Source organism: Trachemys scripta, chromosome 4 (assembly GCF_013100865.1).
Source record: "Trachemys scripta elegans isolate TJP31775 chromosome 4, CAS_Tse_1.0, whole genome shotgun sequence".
In the NCBI taxonomy this organism is placed as follows: Eukaryota; Metazoa; Chordata; order Testudines; family Emydidae; genus Trachemys; species Trachemys scripta.
In genome coordinates this window covers 58,988,382-58,994,381 of record NC_048301.1, presented here as the reverse complement: position 1 = coordinate 58,994,381, position 6,000 = coordinate 58,988,382, and the positions used below count along the sequence as shown (strand labels likewise).

The following is a 6,000-nucleotide window of genomic DNA, read 5'->3' as shown; positions in this document are numbered from 1 at the left end:
CCGAGCCCTCCCGATTTTCCCGGACATGCCCGGCTTTTGGGGATTGCCCCCCGGACGGGGATTTGAGCCCCCAAAAGCCGGACATGTCCGGGAAAATCCGGACGTATGGTAACCCTACTCCAGAGGCAAGAAGCAGGATTGAAGACAAGGTGGAGGGGTTTTCAGGACCTTTTATATTCTCTGCCCATGGAAGGTTACAGCAGCAAGATGGAGTTTGGAGCCACATGGGCAAGCCACATGTCCATGCATGACTGGGTTCTTTACAGGCCGATGCCATTGTTTACATGTTAGTTTGAATGTTCCCAGGAAAGCTCAGATGTGGATTGGTGTCTCCCAAAGTCCATTGTCAGTTAAGTGTTTCTTGATTGGGCACTTACTGAGAATAGTTCTTTCTCAAGAAGCTGACCAAATGCTTCACTGAGGGCATGGCTACACTTGCAGATGTAGAGCAGTTTGAGTTAAACCAGCCTTCATAGAGTGCAGTAGGGAAAGCGCTGTAATCTGTCCACCCTGACAGCTGACAGCGCACTGGCATGCCCACATTAGCAGGTCTTGCAACAGCCACAGAGAGCAGTGCATTGTGGTAGCTATCCCAGCATGGAAGTGGCTGCAACGTGCTTTTCAAATGGGGGTGGGGTGGGGTGCAGTGTGACAGGGAGTGTGTTGTGTGTATGTGTGGGGAGAGAGTGGGTTTTTGGGGGGCTGAGAGCATGTAAGCATGCTGTCTTGTAAATTCAGACAGCAGCAGACCTCCCCCCGCACCTCTCTCTCTCACACACAGGCAATCTCGGAGCAGATAAGCATGCCAGCTGTCAAACGGAGCTTTCAAAGGGCATATCCAAAACAATGACAAGAGTGGCCACTTGACTCAAGGGGATTATGGGACGTTTCTGGAGGCTGATCAGAGCACAATAACGCAACACCTCGTTCACACTGACGCTGGGGCGCTCCAGCAGGGGCGCATCAAATGTTATTCTACTCGCCGAGGTGGAGTAACAGGAGCACTCTAGCTGTGGAGTCAGAATGCTCTAGGTGCCTTGCCAGTGTGGACGGGTAGTGAGCTAGTGCGCCCGGGGCTCCTTTAATGCACTGTAATGTGCAAGTGTAGCCAAGCCCTGAGGCTACTTAGAATCAAAACACTTTGAGATACAAATACATAGCCAATATTCATAACTTCAACTACAAAAATGATACACACATATAGACAGCATAATCATACCCAGCAAATCATAACCTTTCCATAGACACCTTACACGACAACCTTTGTACAATAGTTGCTGCAAATCTACAATAGTGGTTGCAACAATGATCTATACGGTCACAGGATATGTCAGTAACGTCACACCCCTTTCTAAAACTTAGTGGGGGGTTTTGATTGGCTAGCTCCCAGTACCAAAAGAAAGGGGAAGGATCGATGGGAAATCAGGCCCCTGAGACTGACAGTCCCCAAGAACAATGGGGAGAGGCCAATGCTCCAGGTCAGCCTGATTGAGAGGTGGGCAGGCTAATGAGGGAGTCAGGAGGTTCCATCCTCCATGAGAGCTGGAATTGCCTGGAACAGACTACCGACAGAGTGGGGCCGAGTTAAGGAGAAAGCAGGAGCCCGAGCTGAGCTGGAGAGCAGGGTCACGCCGGCCAGAGAGAACCAGAGAAGTAGTCCTGAGAGCAGACCTGTGCTGGGAGGAGAGCTGCAGCAACCAGAGCCAGAGGGGCCAGAGAAGCAGCCCAGGAGGCTGGAGGCAGAGCAGCAGCAGTGCTGAGGCAGAGTGGAGCTGGGGCTGGAGCTGGAGCAGTCCAGAGCAGGGTGCAGTGAGCAACCCGGAAGAATGACAGGGGAGCTGGGCAGCGGGCCCAGCACAGGGAGACGCCCCAGCCAAGGGGCCGTACAGGCCAGACTTGGAGGGGGATCATAACCCCGACAGGGGGCTGACACTGGGAAGACGGGTCCTGCCACCTAGAGCCTGAAGGCCTGTGGCCACCGCCAGAGCAAGTGTCCAACCCGCAGCAGCCCTGTAGCACAGCCAGGGCCTGAGAAGGGGCCTGGGACGTGTGAGGAACAGACTGTGGACTTCCCTTACATTCCAGAGATGCTGTTTGTGATGTCCCCTTCCCACAGAGCAGGGTGACATGTTTTCCTTTAACCTTTCCCATTTTTCCTTATTTTTTCAAAATTACTTGCTGTTTAATAAACTGTATTTGCTTTGAATTGTATGGAATGATCAGTGGGTCAGGGAAGCATCCAGAGCAGAGAGAGCATCCAGGAGTGGGGACACCCTAGACCCTGACTTAAGTGACCACGACAAGGTTGGGGATTTGAGCCCTAGGAATCCTGGGCCCCGCCTTGTTGGGGTTACAAGGACTCTGCCACACAGGAGAGTGGAAGGAGAGCCCTGGAGCTCAGGCAGGCCTCTGGATAAAGGGAGTGAGAGCAAGGACTCAGATCTTTTCGCTAGCCCGTTTCACCAGGGTAGTGTATAAGCCAGGAAAGTTCCCCACAATAGGGGGACCATTCCCCTGATTACACATGCACAAAAACTTCTAACCCTGGCTAAGAGGGTGCTTTAAGCCTGAGCTAGCAAGCACAGCTGAGGGCATAGCTTTGATCTTGGGTTTTGCTTCAGTCTGGGCTGGCAGCCCACCCTACTTTGTGGAGAAAATACAGGATAATCAAGCACTGGTGCTGGTAGACCTCCAATCCTATCCCACAGCTCTACCTGGGATGTACTTTCTGGTCTATCTTCTCCCTTCTTCTGCACTGGCTTTTTGACCTCAAGTTTGCCTGCTTCGTTTCTGCTGCACTTCCACAGCATTTGAATGGAGGTGCTGTCCAAGAAGCTCTCCTCGTGCTGCCAGTTGGCCAGAAGATGTGATGTCAGTAAGACCCATAATTTGGGGGAATTTGTATGCTTAATGGATAAGAAAGAAAGAGAGAGAGAAAGAGCAGTCCCAGTCAAGTGCACTACAAATCACTTTGAAGTTTGCAGACTGAATTCCTTAATGACATTCTCATTAAAAATTCTTGCAGCCAAATGCTGTTTGCTTTTGCCTTCAAAGCTATCTGCAGTAATGAGGAGTATTTCCCCTTGGAAATTATTTACCTAAAGCATTGTTCTCATGTTCTTCCTACAGACAGCACTCCATGCTAGGTAAGAGAGAGCACCAGGCAAATGAATTAATAGAATGGTCCAGTTTAATGTATCACTAAGAACTATAGGATAGCACACCAGGAATTCATCCCCACTGCAAAGCTAGCCACACCAGGGTAGGCTAGCTTGGGCTTACTGTGAGGTGAAGACATAGAATCATAGGACTGGAAGGGACCTTGAGAGGTCTTCATCTAGTCCAGCCCCCTGCACTCATGGCAGGACTAAGTATTATCTAGACCATCCCTGACAGGTATTTGTCTAACCTGCTCTTAAAAATCTCCAATGATGAAGATTCCACAACTTCCCTAGGCAATTTATTCCAGTGCTTAATCACCCTGACAGTTAGGAAGTTTTTCCTAATGTTCAACCTAAACCTCCCTTGCTGCAATTTAAGCCCATTGCTTCTTGTCCTATCCTCGGAGGTTAAGAAGAACAATTCTTCTCCCTCCTCCTTTTAACAACCTTTTATGTACTTGAAAACTGTTATCATGTCCCCTCTTAGTCTTCTCTTCTCCAGACTGAACAAACCCAATTTTTTCAATCTTCCCTTATAGGTCATGTTTTCTAGACCTTTAATCATTTTTGTTGCTCTTCTCTGGACTTTCTCCAATTTGTCCACATCTTTCCTGAAATGTGGCACCCAGAACTGGACACAATACTCCAGTTGAGGCCTAATCAGAGTGGAGTAGAGCAGAAGAATTACTTCTTGTGTCATGCTCACAACACTCCTGCTAATACATCCCAGAATGATGTTTGCTTTTTTTGCAACAGCGTTACACTGTTGACTCATATTTAGCTTGTGGTCCACTATGACCTCCAGCTCCCTTTCTGCAGTACCCCTTCCTAGGCAGTTATTTCCCATTTTGTATGTGAGCAACTGATTGTACCTTACCTGGGTCAAATTCAGAGGTGAGTGAAAGTGATTCTAAGAGACTGCCACTTACACTTTCCTCAGCTTGCAAGTTAGTGTAGTGTAGTGTAGACTCAGGGTACATCTACACTACAGGGGGGAGTCGATTTAAGATACGCAAATTCAGCTACGTGAATAGACGTATCGCAGCCGACTTACCCCGCTGTGAGGATGGCGGCAAAATCGACTTCTGCGGCTTTCTGTCGGCGGCGCTTACCCCCACCTCCGCTGGTGGAGTAAGAGCGCCGATTTGGGGATCCCCGAGAGGTCGATTTCTACCCGTCGATTCAGGCGGGTAGTGTAGACCTAGCCATAGTCTCCCTTATACCTACACCCACTAGACATCACCTCTGAATCTGGCCCTGAATCTGGTAGTGAATTAGAAGTTTAGCTGCACATATGCAGCATGAAGTCTTTGGGCCTGCTTCTGCTCCCACTGAAGTCAATGGCAGTTTTGCTATTGACTTCAAGAGGGGCAGGATCAGGCCCTTTGTTTGGTTTTGGCTGGAGGATTACATTTATATAGTGAATTTAATGCTCTTCTTTCATGATTCCTGAATGTTACTTATTTCATTGTAAATGGTGCCCAGCACCTCAGCACCTTACATTTGGGAGATTTTACATGGTGATGAAGAAAATTAATGAAAAATAATTCTACAAAGATTCTGTAAAAATTGACATGTATTATCCCTAATGTGATCCAGTAATGAAATGCATATTACACCAATCAGATAAGGTCTATACTTGTCTAACTCAGGCTCTGGTGGACCACAGTTGGGGAGGGAGGAGAGATGGAGGGAAGGCAGGTTCCAGAAGTTAGGGGCTCTGACACTCATTTTACAGAGGGACCAAGTCCAAGAACTGGCAGCAAGTGTGACTCAAGCGATCGCAACTACTGGCACAAGACACAGGGAGAGAGTCCATCTCTCAGATAACTGGGTCCTAGACCATGCAGGGCTTTAAAGATCATAACTAACACTTCCAACTGCACTGGGAAGAGATGATGTTATGGTGATGCTGGAATAAGGAGTACAGCAGTAATCTAGCCTTAAGGCTATCATGTGATGGCGACAAGCAGCCTGGCTCTAATAAGCTCAGGAACCCTGCTTCAGCAGTGTCTGTCACCTTATTCCATATGTTACAACATCTGCAATATCTGCAAATTTGGACTGGAGATAGGGTTGCCAGGTGTCCGGTTTTTGACCGGAACACCCAGTCAAAAAGGGACCCTAGCGGCTCCAGTCAGCACTGCTGACCGGGCCGTTAAAAGTCCGGTTGGTGTGGGGCTGGCAGGCTACCTACCTGGCTCCGCATGGCTCTCAGGAAGCGGTCAGCATATCCCTCTGGCTCCTAGGCATAGGGGCAGCCACCGGGACTCCATGCCCTGCCCCAAGTGCCAGTTCCGGAGCTCCCATTGGCCAGGAATCACTGCCAATGGGAGCTGCCAGGGCGGTATCTGTGGGCAGGGGCAGCACACAGAGCTGCCTGGCTGTGCCTCTGCTTAGGAGCTGGAGGGATATGCCGGCCGCTTCCTTGGAGCCGCCTGAGCTAAGTAACACCTGGAGCCCACACCCCAAATCCCCTCCCGCACCCAAACCCCCTGCCCCAGTCCTGAGCCCCCTCCCACACCTCAAACCTATCATCCCCGGCCCTACTCCAGAGCCCACAACCCCAGCCGGAGCCCTCACCCTCCCCACACCCCAACCCACACCCCCAGCCTTGAGCCTGTATGCCCTCCTGCACCCCAACCCCCTGCCCCAGCTTGGTGAAAATGAGCAAGTGAGGGTGGGGGAGAGTGAGCAATGGAGGGAAGGGGGATAAAATTAGCAGGGGCGGGGCCTCAAAGAAGGGGTGGGGCAGGGGTGGGGCAAGGGTGTTCAGTTTTTTGAGATTAGAAAGTTGGCAACCCTAACTGGAGATCTTGCAAGAAGAAAGTTTCTCCTG

General features: G+C 50.1%; 1 protein-coding gene across 7 annotated transcripts in view; it reads left to right on the top strand.

Moving 5' to 3' along the window:
- The window catches only part of PLCB2 (phospholipase C beta 2), a 70,358-nt gene that overhangs the window by 23,922 nt on the left and 40,436 nt on the right, over window positions 1-6,000 (top strand). The window lies entirely within an intron of this gene.